Raw genomic sequence first — 21,025 nt, 5'->3', positions numbered from 1 at the left:
TTTTGGTGTTTCTTTTAATAGAGAAACCCCTAAACTATTGTAGTGATATGGCAGGGTTCATGTTTTCATTGAAGAATTGTGTGCCTTTTAACTTTTTCTCTTGCATTACTGATATCGAATAACGTGTTCCATCATGACCTGTTACATGACTCTTACCACTTGATCCAGTTGTATATGCAAAATAGCTATTTGTATATAAACAGTATAACTTGAAAGCATGCATTTGTAAAGAAATAATAATCATTGATTTGCTATATTTAGTCTTGGTTGTCATTTATGGCTTCTCTTTACTGTGCACAACTGCCTCATTTTCTAAAGATTACATCATAATCTGCCCTTATAGCCCACACTCTTGATAACCTCACCCACTGCTCCCTGCTCCTCAATTTACAATAATGTTGATTGCCAAACAAACTGCATGTAATGGATCTAATTTACTGGTGAGGGGATGCTATTTAATTGCTGTAAGTAGTTAAGTAAAGGAAAACTGAATAAATCAGTGAAAGTGTAATATAAAATGCCTGATATATCAAGAGTGCCAAGAGATTTGTCTACAGTATGTGTAGAAAAACGCAAAGTACAAGCCAAAAGGAGTGGTCTTACAATCAACTGACAATCAAAACCTTCTTGTATTGATTTGACCTTGAACATTTTGAGCCTGCTTGTTTCTTGAAACCAAAATCATCAGTGAAGAAACCGTGTACCTTTAAGTACTGCCTCAAACCCCATGTCCAAGCATATTATATCTCAACGTATAACATATGAGATAGCTCTGTCATTCAATGTGTTTTCTATGTCATCAAACGGTCAGTGAAGACACAGGTGCCCCTGGGTGAACCATCACAGATCCTGGCAGTGACTCTGGCATGTTTGCTGTGAAACTCTGGGGGGCACTGACAGACACAGACAGTGGACTGAGGTGGGAATGTTGAGAATGTAGATGTTGAGCCACTGGATCCCAGTGACTAGTGGTTTGAGAGGCATATGTGTGCCCATGACTGTGTCCATGGCCGGAGCTGTGTTAGTGACTATGTCCATGACTTGGCCCAAAGCTATGCTTGAGGACATATCCATGGTTGTGACCATAATAACCTGAGAGCTGAACAGAGCTCCCCTGTGTATAGTATGAGTTGGCCCAGCCTTCAAATGTCTTTGGTGTGGTCTCGGTAGCCTGTAGATTGGAGGAAACTGGAGCGTGGGCATGGACTGGGTAGGAGCCTGGGGATGGAATGATTCTGCAACCAATGAGAATGTGGAGAGATTAAGGGGCGCTTATCTAACTAAACAGTGATTCTCTATTGAATCATGGGGGACCACTAGGTGTCTATTGTACAGTATTCAATTACAGCTGAGGATCCTCTATTAAAACTGCACCTCATTATACTGTAGAACATCATGTTCTCTGGCTTGCACCCAAAAATCATGTTAATTTAATGACCTCTTGTCTTGTAGGATAAATAATGCGTTTAGTGCTTTCTCAGTACTCACGGTGGGTGGACCGTCTTCCTTCTCTCCTCTGTTGATGCAGGGACATACAGGACACCAATGGTCCTCAGCAGCCTGAAAGGCATCTTCTTGTCCAGCACTGATGCCCTAGCATCAGACATGTCTAGAAGTGAGAGCCAGCCCTTTCCGTCTGTTTCACCAGAGCAAGATAAAGAGAATGTGTGACGCAGTGATGCAAGATTTTCCTAACCAAACATCCCATAATGTTCAGCATGAGGACTCAACAAACATTTCAAGCATATACAACACACACAAATATTACAACTTAACTATACTACTACGCACACTTAAAGCTGTGACACACTGCAGAGTGTATCACAGTTATTTTCAACCACAATGAGGTTGGAGTAAGGATACAGATCCTGCCCTGCAATGATGACGTTGCAGAGGAAGACAGTTTGTGGGACCAAAAGTGTTACGATGAGCAGAAACAGTCAGGGCAGGGCTAACATGGATACACTGACTCCAAAAAGAAAGCCCTTAACCATACGGGAGTGCACTGTGGCCATACCCATAAGGGAGAGGGATACAGGAACTAACCCCTCCACTTGATTCTGGGAAGATGCACCAAACAGTACCAGCCCCAGGATGGTGTACAACACCCCTGTGCTGATAGAGAGCAGCTGAAACATGAGGACCCGAACAGTGCCCACACTCTTCTCAATACCACCACAGAGGGGCACCAGAACCCCAATGCTTAGGAGTAGCTGGGTCACTGTCTTGTAGCGGAAGGAATATGTGATGAGTTTGTGTACTGGAATAGGACAGGATTAAAACGGAAATTATAGGGTTGACAGACATCAGTGGCAGTGATGTGTTGTGCTCTTGCTTGCCGCTGTAGCCTACTGGCACCATCTTTTACGTCTTTAACGTTAGCTACAAATTGTAGCAAGCTAGATAACGTTACAACACTCCCATTCAAAGTAGCTAGCTACCGAGCATATGACTCTTGATTCACCTAGCCCCTCCTTGCTAATTTACCATGCCCATTGCCAAAAACTGTAGTTCCAAGACTGAAGGCATCCTCTGATAAACCGAAATATGTAGTTACAGTAAACAAAACAAAGGATACTATAATGACAGAAACAATGCCACTCGTGAACTCTTGAACCTCTGAACCACATTGTTGTGGAAAATTCGATCCAAGATTAAGGCAGAGGCTATTTGACGATATAATAGAAACATATTTAATACGAGCAGCTGCAGGGGAGATCCACCTCTGATTTCATAGGGAAGAACTCAAGGAAGAAATGCTTACATGTCCCTTATATTGCGGGAGGTGATAATACAACCAATTTGTTTACACAACAGTACTTTCAATACATCAACAGTTCCGGAACACCATTGCCTTGTGTTAGGGTGCAGACATACCAGGCGTCAATGAAAGGCATAACATCACAATCCAACACAGAACATATCCCTTGAGAAGTTACAACAGCTCACCCTAAATTCTTTCAAAACTATTCGGGAGATAATTTTGATGCTCAGTGCATATTTGTCAAACTACTAGTGGATAATCAAGCACAATACAAAAATGTCAGTTACGACACCTGTCCTCCAATATTGCACAACACTTCTTACAATTTAGTCATTTAGCAGACGCTCTTATCCAGAGCGACTTACAGTTAGTACATACATTTTCATACTGGCCCCCCGTGGGAAACGAACCCTCAACCCTGGCGTTGGAAGCGCCATGCTCTACCAACTGAGCTACAGGGGACATTTTAGCTAAAACTGGGGGTAGCTAGCTTGCTAAGCCAAAACAAATGTACTGGACTACCGCATTTGGATAAATCACATTCACAACCACAAAATTACTGATCTGCAGATCATGAAGTGCACTAAGGCAGTGCTGCATTTAAAGACACTGCCACCTGCTGACTTGTGCCTGAAATGTGATGATCAAAGTGTCCTCAGCAGCCCATTTGAGTTAGATAGAAAGCCAGATAGATATATTTGATTTGACACTTAAATAAAATAATTAAAACCGTTTAATAAAATAAAACGTGTCAGGGACAACACAATAAAACCAACTACTTCCATTGTGGTCCCTTAATGATTGTTTCTCCAAGTGCAAAAAAAATAAAATATATATATATATATTGGCAAGGAATGGTTAATTACTAATGATTTCCTGTTGGCCTATGTAAAACGTCGAACCAACCATCCACACAACCATTTCTCAGTCAGTAGGATATATGCACATCACTTTCGTTATTCAGTTAGCTACAACCAGTGGGAAGGTAGCTTAGTGGGTAAGAGCGTTGTGCCAGTATCCGAAAGGTCGCTGGTTCCAATCCCCGAGCCGACTAGGTGAAAAATCTGTCGATGTACCCTTGAGCAAGGCACTTAACCCTAATTGCTCCTGTAAGTCGCTCTGGATAAGAGCGTCTGCTAAATGACCAAAAAAATACAAACAGACCGTATCCAAACAAGCCTTTTGCTTGTGACGTTTATGCTTGGTTACATTTTATGACGTGCCAAGCATTAATTCACTACATAAATGTGTTCAGATGTGATTTCATCTGTACAATCGCTTTCTTCACTCAGGTTGCTGCAGGTAACCTTTGGCCTTTTGATGCACAGCCTTCCCAACCTGTATAATATATACAGGGTGCCTTATATATATATATATATATATATATATATATATATATATATATATAGATAGATAGATAGATAGATAGATAGATAGATAGATAGATAGATAGATAGATAGATAGATAGATAGATAGATAGATAGATAGATAGATAGATAGATAGATAGATAGATAGGGAATAGGGTGCCATTGTGGATGCCATCTTTGTGTGTGTGTGTGTGTGTGTGTGTGTGTCAGGATATGCTTTATGTTTTGTGTCAATCAATTGATGGAAATGTTTCCCTCAGAAAGCAAGATGGATCGTAATGATGAGAGAATCAAAAGAGCTTTAAGGCGCCGCCCTTATGTGGTAAATATAACATATTTATTTATTTGTTCTGTTTTTGTTATATTATCACATTTTAAAGTGAGTGTTGTGTTGACAGTTGAATCCAGTGAGGGTGAACACCCCTGATTCTGTGTTGTGGCCAACCGGCAAGGTGCGCAGAAGGCCAAAGCCTGTAAGTAATATCTGACCTGAAAACAATAACACATACGCATTAGTTATACATGCTGCATGTACAAACTGCAGTTATCACAATAAAAGCAAATGCAGATATCCCTCCCTATCTAACCACATTGAATGCTGTCTTGACAGTCTACTTCAGTGCAGACCACTAAGATCCACAAAAGGCCTGTAAGTCACATTCAAATTCAACCACATAACAGTACTTTTGATATTTATTGATACATAATTCAAGTTATTTCCATGGCCAAAATGAGCAAAGCAGTGTTTAATTCATTTTTTACTGTTAACAGCCAATCATTGTGAGCTGTGGGCAGGACCAGACATCTGGGGATGGATGGAATATCAATCCAGAGCCTCTCAGCCAGGTCACACATCTATGCTGTTCCCACAGAGACAACAGATAGATCAATATTTTGATTCATATGGCCATTTTGGTTGGCTTAGTTGAATTGATAATCATCCATTCGACATTTTAAAGATTCCTATACTATGGAAGGTCTTTATCTCCATCCCTAATGTTATTGGAGTTGCATTTATTGCATTTCAATACACTTGCATTTTCAGTTACCCATGTATTACTCACTACTTGTAAACCATGTTGGTGCCAGTGTATTCTATGGCTGCCATGAGTACATGCCTTTCGCTGTCTCCTCAGTCTGGAAGGGTGACTCGGCTGATAGAGAAAAATTATGATGAGGTGATCTCGTCCTCCAACTCCGATGACTTTTCCATCGACTCCTTTACTGACTGTGAATCTGAGGTAAGAGAGTTGTACCGTACCGTCCATGTCTTTGTTGAGTGACATCACTGTGAGGAGGATGGTCTCTGACTAGCTGACTCTGATACACAGTGTGATGATGAGGATCATGGAAGGAGGACACCACTGCTGAAAGTTAAGGATGAGGAGGATGGAAAGGTGACAAAGCTTGAAGTGAGGGATATGGTAGAGGACGACGATCTGTCTCTCCACTCCTTCGATGAGTCAGACTTCCTGGTAAGTTCTGCATACAAAAAAATATATAATAATATATATATATATGGCGGATTGGAAATTATGCAGACAATTACATTGATAGAGCCCATAGGTTCTGCACCATGTATTTGAGTAACTCTTTCACTGAATGTGGAGAATGGACTATGACCAGCTAGCTCTCTGACACACAGCGTGATGATGGCAATGATGCCTCTACTGACGACTTTCCAGAGCCTCCAAAGGAACCACAAGTTCCACTGAAGGACCATCAACTGGTAGGCGTCTCTTACATTTGTTTGTGTGTGTGTCACATCTCAATGGTTTGACCCTTTGTCTGTACAGATTATTCGCCTGGCCCCCATCACCAACCTGAGTGAGACTGGCAGGAAGCTGCTCCAAGAAATGGCGCAGGAAATGGCAGGAGTGGCCCCACAGGTGAGAGGAAATACAAGAAGGGAATCTTGTCCGTATGTCCTTCTACAGTATAGCATATCTCTAGATATAGTAGCTCAAGAGAAGAGAAAACCCATAAGCTTACATTACTTTTTCTCCTTGTCCAAAATATTCAGGAAGGGAAGATCAATAAGAAAAAGAAGGGCAAGGCCAAAAAACGAGTGAAGCAAGAGAAGGCCAATAAGATGCAACAGATAGAAAATGTTGGAGAAAGTAAGGAGGAGGACAAGAAAGAGGAAAAGAAGAGTCTGAGGAAGAGGTGAGGAAATAAATGAGGGAGAAGTGGAATATAAACAGGGAATACTAGACTAGAGAATTAGAGAAATAGAATGAGGTAGCAGAGAAAGAGCAGCTGTCTGATGTGTTAATGCAAACTTAAGCAATAAGGCACGAGGGGGTGTTGTATATGGCCAACCTACCACGTCTAAGGGCTGTTCTTAAGCACGACGCAGAGCGTAGTACCTGGATACAGCCCTTAGCCGTGGTAAATTGGCCATATTCCACATACCCCCGAGTTCCCTTATTGCTATGATAAACTGGTTACCAATGTAATTAGAGCAGTAAAAATAAATGTTTTGTCATACCTGTGGTATACGGTCTGACATACCACGGCTGTCAGCCAATCAGCATTCAGGGCTGGAATCAACCAGTTTATAATACTATTTATTCTCCTGTTGTTTTTGATTGACAGGTTTCTTCAGTGGCTGCTGCCCAAACTGAGATGTTCAAAGAAATAATGGCCAACTATTACTCCTACTACCACACACACACACATTATTTTGCTAATTTTCACCCCAGTATCTCTATTTGCACATCATCTTTTGCACATCTATCATTCCAGTGTTAATACGAAATTGTAACTATTTTGCACTATGGCCTATTTATTGCCTTACCTCCATAATTTACTACATTCGCACACACTGTATATATATTTTCTGTTGTATTTTTGACTTTATGTTTTGTTTACCCCATATGTAACTCTGTGTTGTTGTTTTTATCGCACTGCTTTGCTTTATCTTGGCCAGGTCGCAGTTGTAAATGAGAACTTGTTCTCAACTGGCTTACCTGGTTAAATAAAGGTTAAATAAAAAATTAATAAAAAATGTGCAAAATACATATATTGGTCTCATTCTTATATTTTGCGACATGCACCATTCTTACAAAACAAATACGATATTGGTCCCCATACATCCTACCCAGGTGGCGTATGATAATGAGTTGGATTTACATAGTGCGTAGAAGCGCTTTCCCATGCTTAGGCTTGGAAATATAGCCAGGAGAAGCAGGGTCAACACCCCTACTCATGCCATAAGTGCCATGAGATGTTTAGTAACAACAGAGAGATAAGACCTCTGTCTACGCGGTCTCATCCAAAGGACAGCACCGGCCGCAGGGCAGTGTCACTGGTATTGGGGTCTTATGTCTCCTTTGGCCAAAGGGAAGAGAAGAGGGCCCCTTACTGGCCTCCTTGCAATATCTGGTCTCCCACACAGAGACGGAAACCTACACCTGTTTAGACCCTGGAGGATATGGCTTCAGATGAAAGACAGCTGAGAGATGCAGAATGCATAAGCTTGAAACACTGTGATGTATGCAAGTTCATGAACATTGTGCACAGAAGTGGAGCATGCATCTGGTCTGAAGCATGTCAAAAGTGTGCATATGAACTGGGACTGGAGGACTGCATCACATTTAAACTAAATTAGAATTTATCTGATGTAGCTACACCCATCTGTACTTGACTTGTGCTGTTTGAAACATGTATTTCCAATAAAACTTTAGAAATTGCAATTATTTGTGTCAGACAGATATTTTTCTTAATTACATCAATGGTTCTTAAACCTTTTACAGCACGGGAACAATTATTGTTCTGACATTACACTGGCTAAGTTGAATGCACCAATTTGTAAGTCGCTCTGGATAAGAGCGTCTGCTAAATGACTTAAATGTAAATGTAAAATGTAAACGTTACATATTATCAGTGGGTGTTTTTTATTCTGCTGTCCTGGACTGGATCCAACGATAGGTGGCAGTAGTGCACCAATAAATAGTTGTCCATTAATGTCCTTGTGTAATGTGATATTGTACCACCTAGCGCAAATGTCCTTTGTATTTTCTTTATATACATTTGTGTTCCCCATGTACTTTTTGTATTGATTTGTTGTTAATAAAAATAAAATTAAAATAACAACAAAAACAAAATTAATCAATATAAACAATTTAATGAAAAATACATTTAAAATATATATATTTTTAGAAATACACACACAAAAAAAAGACTGTTGTTCCTATGCAAAGAGCAGACGCTTGTGAAAAGTACTAACTAGCTGCAAAATTGGCTAGCTAGCGAATTGGCTAAATATCCTGCTGGTAACCATCTTGCTGCTTTATACAGAGCGCGCGTGTGTGTCCGTTGCTACTAACCTAGCTAGCCATCAAAAAGGTTCCTAACGTTACAACATGGCAGACGGCTGGAGCACTGACACCCGGGATACTGTGAAATACCTTACAATTAAGTAAGTTGCAGTTGGCCTTTGTGTGGCTTTTATTCCTTGTATTGCCATAAAGTTAGCTCTAAAAGCAGATGACGATGAACACCCATTATATTGTTTGACCTGAACCCTGACTGAGTTTGCCAGGGAAACATGGCAAATAGTTAGCTAGAATGTTGTTTACTTTGTTTATATTTACAATGGTGTTTACAGGATCCGTATTCAGAGAGTCACCTCTACAGCAGCCCTCTCCCAACACCTTCAGCAGCAGGTTTTGGCTCAACCGGAGAGGGAAGGCATTGAGCTGGACACCCTCAACTCACCGGCTCAATCAGGTATTAACACTGTTTTGAAACAGCGAGATGAAGTTAGATGCATCTTAGTTGAGTAGATGTTATTTTCGAAGTGGCTAGATATGGGCCAGAACATCGTCAGACAGGATGAGATAGAGGGTGAGTGTATATTGTATTAATATTTATTTCAATATAAATATTTAGTTTATATTGTATTCCTGATAACAGTTATCATAAAATGGAATTTGTAACATGCATTATTATTAATTATTTTATAATAGAATCCCTCCCCCAATGGCCAGTTCTGTACTTCTGGCAGCACTACAGAAATGAAGGCTATGGCTACCTGGTCATTCCTTCCACCCCTGGTAAGGTGTGTATATGTGTATAATGACAGTCAGAATTGTTTTCTGAAAGTAGCGTAAATGATGATCTACTCTGACTGTGTGTGTCTGTATCCCATAGGGAAGCATACAATAATGTGTCATACGTGGAGACCACAGGAACAGTGTCAGAACTGAGACGCTTCTTCATTGGTGGATCCCTGAGCTTGAGGACTACATTTACATCAGAGTCCCAGGGGGGTCCACGGTATTATGTTCTTTTAGTATGGGGTGAAGCAGCAGAATGAAAAAGGTTCTGACTTTTAGAGATCTGGATTCTTTCCATTTGGGCCATATTTTCTCTGTTGTTTGTTTGACGTCACCGTGCTTGTCTTGTGTGCAGGGTATTTGTTGATGCCAGCACCCTGAAGAAGAGGAGGCAGAGTGTTCTGGACCAGCTGGGAGGCTTCAGTCAGCAAGGGGCTGTCTATAATGTCCTGGGTAAGGAGTGTCATGTCCAAATACAAATAATTGAGAAAGAATTACAAAATGTCAAGATGCTCGTACACAATATGCTGAGCGAAAAACATATTACAGTAGTCTGGTAAACAATGGATTTGTTCTCTAATTGGAAAAGTGTTTGTGAGGCTTTGTATACCTTCATTTCCCATGTTTTGTATGAAACATTACTCTGCTATCATTTGGTCTATTACATTTTTACCTTTGGGAGAAATGAGATGAGCACAGGTCTACCTAGTAAAGTCCAGGTTGTATCAAGCCTGTTCTTGGGTAAGATGAGACTCCTCACTCTTTTCCTCTAATCTCTCCTCTTTTCCCCCTAAGGTGTGTGCAGCTCACTCACTGCTGAGCGCGTCTCAATCACATGTATAGTAAAGTGTCCGAGAGGAGTGAGGTTGCCAGGAAACTGTCAGTGCTTGCGCTCCCCTCTGCCCGTCTGGGAGTCTGCTGCACCTGCCTCAGTAACCAGCCCTGCTGGCACCGCCACAGAGTGGCCTGGCGCTGGCCATGGTGAACACGGTCTGTCTCCCTCTCCTAATTAAACTTTATACATTACAAACATCTATAGTTGGTTGTCCTGATGGATACTTGCTAGTAATTTAATGCAGGCAGTGACATGCAGTCAGGGTAGGCAATGCTTACCCTGTGGTAATCGATAAAAGCCCCCCCAAAACTGAAAATATCACACGTACATATTATTCAGACCCTTTCCTCAGTACTTTGTTCAAGCATCTTTGGCAGCGATTACAGCCTCGAGTCTTCTTGGGTATGATGCTACAAGTCTGGCACACCTGTATTTGGGGAGTTTCTCCCATTTTTCTCTGCAGATCCTCTCAAGTTATGTAAGGTTGGATGGGGATGGGGAGCGTTGCTGCACAGCTGTTATCAGGTCTTTTCAGAGATGTTCGATCGGGTTCAAGTCTGGGCTCTGGCTGGGCCACTCAAGGACATTCAGAGGCTTGTCCCGAAGCCACTCCTGCATTGTCCTGGCTGTGTGCTTTGTGTCGTTGACCTGTTGGAAGGTGAACCTTCGCCGAAGTCTGAGGTCCTGAGTGCTCTGGAGATGTTTTCATCAAGGATCTCTCTATACTTCGCGCCATTTATCTGTCCCTCGATCCTGATTAGTTTCCCAGTCCTTGCCACTGAGAAACATCCCCACAGCATGATGCTGCCACCACCATGCTTCACCGTAGGGATGGTGCCAGGTTTCCTCCAGACTTGACGCTTGGCATTCAGGCCAAAGAGTTCAATCTTGATTTCATCAGACCAGAAAATCTTGTTTCTCATGGTCTGAGAGTCTTTTAGCTGCCTTTTGGCAAACTCCAAGCGGGCTGTCATGTGCCTTTTACTGAGGAGTGGCTTCTGTCGGGCCACTCTACCATAAAGGCCTGATTGGTGGAGTGCTGCAGAGATGGTTGTCCTTCTGGTAGGTTCTCCCATCTCCACAGAGAAAATCTGGAGCTCTGTCAGAGTGACCATCGGGTTCTTGGTCACCTCTTTGACCCTTCTCCCCCGATTGCTCAGTTTGGCCGGGCGGCCAGCTCTAGGACGATTCTTGGTGGTTTCAAACTTCTTCCATTTAAGAATGATGGAGGCCACTGTCTCCTTGGGGACCTTCAATGCTGCAGACATTTTTTGGTACCCTTCCCCAGATCTGTGCCTCGAAACAATCCTGTCTCGGAGCTCTACGGACAATTCCTTCATCCTCATGGCTTTTTTTCAGACATGCACAGTCAACTGTGGGACCTTATATAGACAGGTGTGTGCCTTTCCAAATCATGTCCAATCAATTGAATTTACCACAGGTGGACTCCAATCAAGTTGTAGAAAAATCTTCAGGATGATCAATGGAAACAGGATGCACCTGAGCTCAATTTCGAGTCTCATAGCAAAGGGTCTGAATACTAATGTAAATAAGGAATTTCCATTTTTTTATTTTTAATAAATGTGCAATAAAGTCTATGTGTCCATATATTGGTCTTTTAGTGCCACCTATCAGTTCTAACTGTGGATGCTACATCGATTTATGGCTGAGCTTAACAGTGTGTCATTTTATCGGATTATATGAAGTATGCCGCCATCAGAGGCTATCGCTTGTGTAGCTTGGCTACATTGTTATTTACATTTGGTTAAAATTGTTTGTCAATTTCAGTTAATAGCCTATGTCACTCTGGTTGTTGGAGCTACTGTAACCTATTCTACGGTGAACTTGGGCTTCATCAAGGTTTATTTGTGAGTAAATCTGGCTTTGATAATAGCCACCGACCTCAACGCATGTCACTGAGCGTAAGGTTAAGTCAGAGTGAAATCTATTTCGGTTTTCTTTTTTTATGTGTATAGTTGTATTATTGTTAATAGATTAGATGTGCCTCTCACTGTAATAAGGGGTTTGGAATTTTTTATTATTGTTCGCTTTATTCATTCCCTAGCCTGAGGTGGTGTAACCTCTGGTGGCTGGATAGATTTTGTAAAGTGTTGGTCCCATGTAGGCGAAAACAGAGGTGATTATGATATGAAATATTGCGTCAGGACATTTATCATGCTGTGAAGATCCCCACAAGGCGTTTTTTCTTGTATATTAACTAATTTGACGTCTAAGGCATTGAAAGCATTATATATTTGCCGTCTGTGAATGTATTTACAAATTCAACATGGCCGCCTATTCAGATGCCCTAGGAAGGTTGTGTAAATACAGAGAGCAGAGCAAGATTAGAGTAAAATACAGTTGAAGACGGAAGTTTACACTTAGGTTGGAGTCATTAAAACTCGTTTTTCAACCACTCCACAAATTTATTGTCAACAAACTATAGTTTTGGCAAGTCGGTTAGGACATCTACTTTGTGCATGACACAAGTAATTTTTCCAACAATTGTTTATAGACAGATTATTTCACTTATAATTCACTGTATCACAATTCCAGTGGGTCAGAAGTTTACATACACTAAGTTGACTGTGCCTTTAAACAGCTTGGAAAATTCCAGAAAATGATATCATGGCTTTAGAAGCTTCTGACAGGCTAATTGACATCATTTGAGTCAACTGGAGGTGTACCTGTGGATGTATTTCAAGGCCTACCTTCAAACTCAGTGTCTCTTTGCTTGACATCATGGGAAAATCAAAAGAAATCTGCCAAGACCTCAGAAAAAAACTGTAGACCTCCACAAGTCTGGTTCATCCTAGGGAGCAATTTCCAAACGCCTGAAGGTACCACGTTCATCTGGACAAACAATAGTAGGCAAGTATAAACACCATGGGACCACGCAGCCATCATACCGCTCAGGAAGGAGACGCGTTCTGTCTCCTAGAGATGAACGTACTTTGCAAATCAATCCCAGAACAACAGCAAAGGACCTTGTGAAGATGCTGGAGTTAACGGGTACAAAAGTATCTATATCCACAGTAAAACGAGTCCTATATTGACATAACCTGAAAGGTCGCTCAGCAAGGAAGAAGCCACTGCTCCAAAACCGCCATAAAAAAGCCAGACTACGGTTTGCAACTGCACATGGGGACAAAGATCGTACTTTTTGGAGAAATGTCCTCTAGTCTGATTAAACAAAAATGGAACTGTTTGGCCATTATGACCATCGTTATGTTTGGAGGAAAAAGGGGGAAGCTTGCAAGCCGAAGAACACCATCCCAACCGTGAAGCACGGGGGTGGCAGCATCATGCTGTTGGGGTGCTTTGCTGCAGGAGGGACTGGTGCACTTCACAAAATAGATGGCATCATGAGGAAGGAAAATGATGTGGATATATTGAAGCAACATCTCAAGACATCAGTCAGGAAGTTAAAGCTTGGTCGCAAATGGGTCTTCCAAATGGACAATGACCCCAAGCATACTTCCAAAGTTGTGGTAAAATGGCTTAAGGACAACAAAGTCAAGGTATTGGAGTGGCCATCACAAAGCCCTGACCTCAATCCTATAGAAAATGTGTGGGCAGAACTGAAAAAGCGTGTGCGAGCAAGGAGGCCTACAAACCTGACTCAGTTACACCAGCTCTGTCAGGAGGAATGGGCCAAAATTCACCCAACTTATTGTGGGAAGCTTGTGGAAGGCTACCCGAAACGTTTGACCCAAGTTAAGCAATTTAAAGTCAATGCTACCAAATACTAATTGAGTGTATGTAAACTTCTGACCCACTGGGAATGTGATGAAAGAAATAAAAGCTGAAATAAATCATTCTCTCTACTATTATTCTGACATTTCACATTCTTAAAATATAGTGGTGATCCTAACTGACCTAAGAAATTGAATTTTTACTAGGACTAAATGTCAGGAATTGTGAAAAACTGAGTTTAAATGTATTTGGCTAAGGTGTATGTAAACTTCCGACTTCCACTGTATGCATACTTGTAGCACATTCATATTGTACCATGTACTGTTAAATTTGTACATTTAAATTGCAGTAACTATTTAGTCATTGAGCCTTGTTCTTCATCGGTTCATTAAAGAATAGGTCTTAGATTCAATGGTGGTAAACTGTAAAAATGTCCAGGTGTTCTTTTCTCATGCTCTCTGACTGTAAGGCTTAGTGCCAACTAGTCACATTTAGATGAAGACTACCACGGCATTTAGGCAATGCAATATGTGTTGGTTGTATGTGCACTTGCAGTACAACATGAATACGTCTATTAACTGTCATTTATGTGTGTTCTGATAATCACTAATTCTGGGATGTGTACAGTACAGTACTGAGTGTACAAAACATTAGGAACACCTTCCTAATATTGAGTTCCACCCGCCCCCTTTTGCCTTCAGAACAGCCTCAATTCGTCGGGGCATGGACTCTACAAGGTGTCGAAAGCATTCCACAGGGATGCTGGCCCATGTTGACTCCAATGCTTCCCACAGTTGTCAAGTTGTCTGGATGTCCTTTGGGTGGTGGACCATTCTTGATACACGGGAAACTGTTGAGCGTGAAAAACACAGCAGCGTTGCAGTTCTTGACACACTCAACCCGGTGCACCTGGAACCTACTACCATACCCCGTTTAAAGGCACTTCAATCTTTTGTCTTCCCCATTTACCTTCTGAATGGCACACACACACAATCCATGTCTCAATTGTAGCAAGACTTAAAAATCCTCCTTTAATGTGTCTCCTGCCCTTCATCTACACTAATTGAAGTGGATTTAACAAGTGACATCAACAAGGGATCATAGACAGACCAGGTAAATCCAGGTGAAAGCTATGTCATGGAAAGAGCAGGCGTTCCTAATGTTTTGTACACCCAGTAAGCATTTTATGTAGGTTTTATCTTTCTATGCTGATGGTTGAAGGTCTAATACAGAATATTTACTTCAATTTTCTGAGGTTCTGTTGAACATTAACTGTATGAAATGAAGTGGATGATATAAGGGTGATGTTCAGCTGTCCTTTTGGTGTTTCTTTTAATAGAGAAACCCCTAAACTATTGTAGTGATATGGCAGGGTTCATGTTTTCATTGAAGAATTGTGTGCCTTTTAACTTTTTCTCTTGCATTACTGATATCGAATAACGTGTTCCATCATGACCTGTTACATGACTCTTACCACTTGATCCAGTTGTATATGCAAAATAGCTATTTGTATATAAACAGTATAACTTGAAAGCATGCATTTGTAAAGAAATAATAATCATTGATTTGCTATATTTAGTCTTGGTTGTCATTTATGGCTTCTCTTTACTGTGCACAACTGCCTCATTTTCTAAAGATTACATCATAATCTGCCCTTATAGCCCACACTCTTGATAACCTCACCCACTGCTCCCTGCTCCTCAATTTACAATAATGTTGATTGCCAAACAAACTGCATGTAATGGATCTAATTTACTGGTGAGGGGATGCTATTTAATTGCTGTAAGTAGTTAAGTAAAGGAAAACTGAATAAATCAGTGAAAGTGTAATATAAAATGCCTGATATATCAAGAGTGCCAAGAGATTTGTCTACAGTATGTGTAGAAAAACGCAAAGTACAAGCCCAAAAGGAGTGGTCTTACAATCAACTGACAATCAAAACCTTCTTGTATTGATTTGACCTTGAACATTTTGAGCCTGCTTGTTTCTTGAAACCAAAATCATCAGTGAAGAAACCGTGTACCTTTAAGTACTGCCTCAAACCCCATGTCCAAGCATATTATATCTCAACGTATAACATATGAGATAGCTCTGTCATTCAATGTGTTTTCTATGTCATCAAACGGTCAGTGAAGACACAGGTGCCCCTGGGTGAACCATCACAGATCCTGGCAGTGACTCTGGCATGTTTGCTGTGAAACTCTGGGGGGCACTGACAGACACAGACAGTGGACTGAGGTGGGAATGTTGAGAATGTAGATGTTGAGCCACTGGATCCCAGTGACTAGTGGTTTGAGAGGCATATGTGTGCCCATGACTGTGTCCATGGCCGGAGCTGTGTTAGTGACTATGTCCATGACTTGGCCCAAAGCTATGCTTGAGGACATATCCATGGTTGTGACCATAATAACCTGAGAGCTGAACAGGGCTCCCCTGTGTATAGTATGAGTTGGCCCAGCCTTCAAATGTCTTTGGTGTGGTCTCGGTAGCCTGTAGATTGGAGGAAACTGGAGCGTGGGCGTGGACTGGGTAGGAGCCTGGGGATGGAATGATTCTGCAACCAATGAGAATGTGGAGAGATTAAGGGGCGCTTATCTAACTAAACAGTGATTCTCTATTGAATCATGGGGGACCACTAGGTGTCTATTGTACAGTATTCAATTACAGCTGAGGATCCTCTATTAAAACTGCACCTCATTATACTGTAGAACATCATGTTCTCTGGCTTGCACCCAAAAATCATGTTAATTTAATGACCTCTTGTCTTGTAGGATAAATAATGCGTTTAGTGCTTTCTCAGTACTCACGGTGGGTGGACCGTCTTCCTTCTCTCCTCTGTTGATGCAGGGACATACAGGACACCAATGGTCCTCAGCAGCCTGAAAGGCATCTTCTTGTCCAGCACTGATGCCCTAGCATCAGACATGTCTAGAAGTGAGAGCCAGCCCTTTCCGTCTGTTTCACCAGAGCAAGATAAAGAGAATGTGTGACGCAGTGATGCAAGATTTTCCTAACCAAACATCCCATAATGTTCAGCATGAGGACTCAACAAACATTTCAAGCATATACAACACACACAAATATTACAACTTAACTACACTACTACGCACACTTAAAGCTGTGACACACTGCAGAGTGTATCACAGTTATTTTCAACCACAATGAGGTTGGAGTAAGGATACAGATCCTGCCCTGCAATGATGACGTTGCATTGCAGAGGAAGACAGTTTGTGGGACCAAAAGTGTTACGATGAGCAGAAACAGTCAGGGCAGGGCTAACATGGATACACTGACTCCAAAAAGAAAGCCCTTAACCATACGGGAGTGCACTGTGGCCATACCCATAAGGGAGAGGGATACAGGAACTAACCCCTCCACTTGATTCTGGGAAGATGCACCAAACAGTACCAGCCCCAGGATGGTGTACAACACCCCTGTGCTGATAGAGAGCAGCTGAAACATGAGGACCCGAACAGTGCCCACACTCTTCTCAATACCACCACAGAGGGGCACCAGAACCCCAATGCTTAGGAGTAGCTGGGTCACTGTCTTGTAGCGGAAGGAATATGTGATGAGTTTGTGTACTGGAATAGGACAGGATTAAAACGGAAATTATAGGGTTGACAGACATCAGTGGCATTGATGTGTTGTGCTCTTGCTTGCCGCTGTAGCCTACTGGCACCATCTTTTACGTCTTTAACGTTAGCTACAAATTGTAGCAAGCTAGATAACGTTACAACACTCCCATTCAAAGTAGCTAGCTACCGAGCATATGACTCTTGATTCACCTAGCCCCTCCTTGCTAATTTACCATGCCCATTGCCAAAAACTGTAGTTCCAAGACTGAAGGCATCCTCTGATAAACCGAAATATGTAGTTACAGTAAACAAAACAAAGGATACTATAATGACAGCAACAATGCCACTCGTGAACTCTTGAACCTCTGAACCACATTGTTGTGGAAAATTCGATCCAAGATTAAGGCAGAAGCTATTTGACGATATAATAGAAACATATTTAATACGAGCAGCTGCAGGGGAGATCCACCTCTGATTTCATAGGGAAGAACTCAAGGAAGAAATGCTTACATGTCCCTTATATTGCGGGAGGTGATAATACAACCAATTTGTTTACACAACAGTACTTTCAATACATCAACAGTTCCGGAACACCATTGCCTTGTGTTAGGGTGCAGACATACCAGGCGTCAATGAAAGGCATAACATCACAATCCAACACAGAACATATCCCTTGAGAAGTTACAACAGCTCACCCTAAATTCTTTCAAAACTATTCGGGAGATAATTTTGATGCTCAGTGCATATTTGTCAAACTACTAGTGGATAATCAAGCACAATACAAAAATGTCAGTTACGACACCTGTCCTCCAATATTGCACAACACTTCTTACAATTTAGTCATTTAGCAGACGCTCTTATCCAGAGCGACTTACAGTTAGTACATACATTTTCATACTGGCCCCCCGTGGGAAACGAACCCTCAACCCTGGCGTTGGAAGCGCCATGCTCTACCAACTGAGCTACAGGGGACATTTTAGCTAAAACTGGGGGTAGCTAGCTTGCTAAGCCAAAACAAATGTACTGGACTACCGCATTTGGATAAATCACATTCACAACCACAAAATTACTGATCTGCAGATCATGAAGTGCACTAAGGCAGTGCTGCATTTAAAGACACTGCCACCTGCTGACTTGTGCCTGAAATGTGATGATCAAAGTGTCCTCAGCAGCCCATTTGAGTTATATAGAAAGCCAGATAGATATATTTGATTTGACACTTAAATAAAATAATTAAAACCGTTTAATAAAATAAAACGTGTCAGGGACAACACAATAAAACCAACTACTTCCATTGTGGTCCCTTAATGATTGTTTCTCCAAGTGCAAAAAAATAAAAAAATATATATATATATTGGCAAGGAATGGTTAATTCCTAATGATTTCCTGTTGGCCTATGTAAAACGTCGAACCAACCATCCACACAACCATTTCTCAGTCAGTAGGATATATGCACATCACTTTCGTTATTCAGTTAGCTACAACCAGTGGGAAGGTAGCTTAGTGGGTAAGAGCATTGTGCCAGTATCCGAAAGGTCGCTGTTTCCAATCCCCGAGACGACTAGGTGAAAAATCTGTCGATGTACCCTTGAGCAAGGCACTTAACCCTAATTGCTCCTGTAAGTCGCTCTGGATAAGAGCGTCTGCTAAATGACCAAAAAAATACAAACAGACCGTATCCAAACAAGCCTTTTGCTTGTGACGTTTATGCTTGGTTACATTTTATGACGTGCCAAGCATTAATTCACTACATAAACTGTGTTCAGATGTGATTTCATCTGTACAATCGCTTTCTTCACTCAGGTTGCTGCAGGTAACCTTTGGCCTTTTGATGCACAGCCTTCCCAACCTGTATAATATATACAGGGTGCCTTATATATATATATATATATATATAGATAGATAGATAGATAGATAGATAGATAGATAGATAGATAGGGAATAGGGTGCCATTGTGGATGCCATCTTTGTGTGTGTGTGTGTGTGTGTGTGTGTGTCAGGATATGCTTTATGTTTTGTGTCAATCAATTGATGGAAATGTTTCCCTCAGAAAGCAAGATGGATCGTAATGATGAGAGAATCAAAAGAGCTTTAAGGCGCCGCCCTTATGTGGTAAATATAACATATTTATTTATTTGTTCTGTTTTTGTTATATTATCACATTTTAAAGTGAGTGTTGTGTTGACAGTTGAATCCAGTGAGGGTGAACACCCCTGATTCTGTGTTGTGGCCAACCGGCAAGGTGCGCAGAAGGCCAAAGCCTGTAAGTAATATCTGACCTGAAAACAATAACACATACGCATTAGTTATACATGCTGCCAGGGGCGGTGTGTTCAATAGGGCGATATGGGCGACGCACTGCCAAACGGGAAAAGGAAGGGATTTTTTTTCTAATCAATTATATCACGGCAACAGTAGTTATCAGTGTTGTAATCTAGACGTCTGGTCTGATCTGCCACTAAATGTCCAATCAGGCTAAAGTCGTGCTTCAAATGCCCCCCCCCCCCCCCCTTTTGGGGCGATTTCAGTCAGGTTGAAAATCGCCCAGAAGTCTCTCATAGACTCCCATGTAAAATATATATTTTTTCAAATATCAGAGCTTTCTGAGGGCTTGCACTTACGCGCTTTCGTCATACGTAACATAACCATGAACGTAACTAAGAAAAGAGCGGGTAGCCTCATCAATCAATTCACTATTACTGTCAAAATGGCAGTGCAACTCGATTGTCTCTTTGAAAGAAGTTCCTTTTTGTCGGCGAACAAATCAAGATAAATTGGCAACGAAACAATTAGGACCTCCCAGACCAAATTTAATAATTCAACAGGTTTCTACTAAAGGCGGAAAGTCCTACACCCGAGGATTTTCCAAAAATTGGTACGAACGAAAAAAGAACATTGCCACTCAACTGGATGAGGGATACAGGCTAGCTGTCCGCCGCCACAACGATGAGGTTAGTGTTGATAATCACAAGTTTACTGGAGAACTGAGACCAAGTAGAGACTTTGGACAGGGTGGATATGGTATAATAAAGGCAGTTTATTCAGAGGTAAAGATATCTGGAATCGCGTGCACGGACCCGTTCGTCAAACTCTTAGGGAGCTATACATTAAGCCCCATTACTTACCATATCAGATAAGAGAAATTGCTGCAGCTACATATATTTTACATCCTGGCCCTACATAGTTCACTATTTGCATCACTTACCAAAATATTACATGTGGTCATATATGCTTGGAAAGTGGAGATGCCATAGAACGTCAAAAAAGTAAACATTGCTGGAGACACATTGCCGTTTTGGAGAAGACATCGCGTTTGCTAGCGAAGAGATTTGTTGTGGCAAATGAACTTGGGCTGGGAATTGCCAGGAACCTCACGATAAGATATATGCATTGCGAGTCTCATGATTCTATACGTATTGCGATTCGATACTGTGATTTTATTGCGCACCATATGTCTGTTGCAGAGGGATCAGAAAGCCATGAGAACGAGTTTTGATCAGTCATGGAAATAAAAGTGCTGAAAACAAATTGGCTCCCAATGTGAAAAGATTGAGAACAAGCTATGAAGGAACAATAATGGTGTTTTGGTGCAGGTACAGCCAACTAGCGCTAAAATATTGCGATATTGTCAATACAGTATATCGTAAAGTATCACTATGTAACTCGATTTCTTTCACCCCAATCCCTAAAATTAACGGTAAATAACTGAATTGTTTGCCC

The 21,025-nt window shown here is 41.4% G+C and overlaps 2 long non-coding RNA genes across 2 annotated transcripts; both read right to left on the bottom strand.

Moving 5' to 3' along the window:
- Positions 1 to 1,187: 1,187 nt before the first annotated feature.
- LOC311135531 lies at positions 1,188 to 3,264 on the bottom strand. Its single transcript, XR_014613778.1, has 3 exons — positions 3,143 to 3,264; positions 1,489 to 1,636; positions 1,188 to 1,235 (listed from the first exon to the last, which is right to left on the bottom strand). It is a non-coding gene; the product is annotated as an uncharacterized lncRNA (long non-coding RNA).
- Positions 3,265 to 15,651: 12,387 nt separating this feature from the next.
- Positions 15,652 to 18,315, bottom strand: LOC311135530. Its single transcript, XR_014613777.1, has 3 exons — positions 18,194 to 18,315; positions 16,535 to 16,682; positions 15,652 to 16,281 (listed from the first exon to the last, which is right to left on the bottom strand). It is a non-coding gene; the product is annotated as an uncharacterized lncRNA (long non-coding RNA).
- Positions 18,316 to 21,025: the final 2,710 nt, after the last annotated feature.

This window comes from Coregonus lavaretus (genome assembly GCF_964263955.1).
Source record: "Coregonus lavaretus genome assembly, chromosome: 10".
NCBI classification, from domain to species: Eukaryota; Metazoa; Chordata; class Actinopteri; order Salmoniformes; family Salmonidae; genus Coregonus; species Coregonus lavaretus.
The sequence above is the reverse complement of the archived record's forward strand: the minus strand, read 5'-3'. Positions and strand labels throughout refer to the sequence as shown.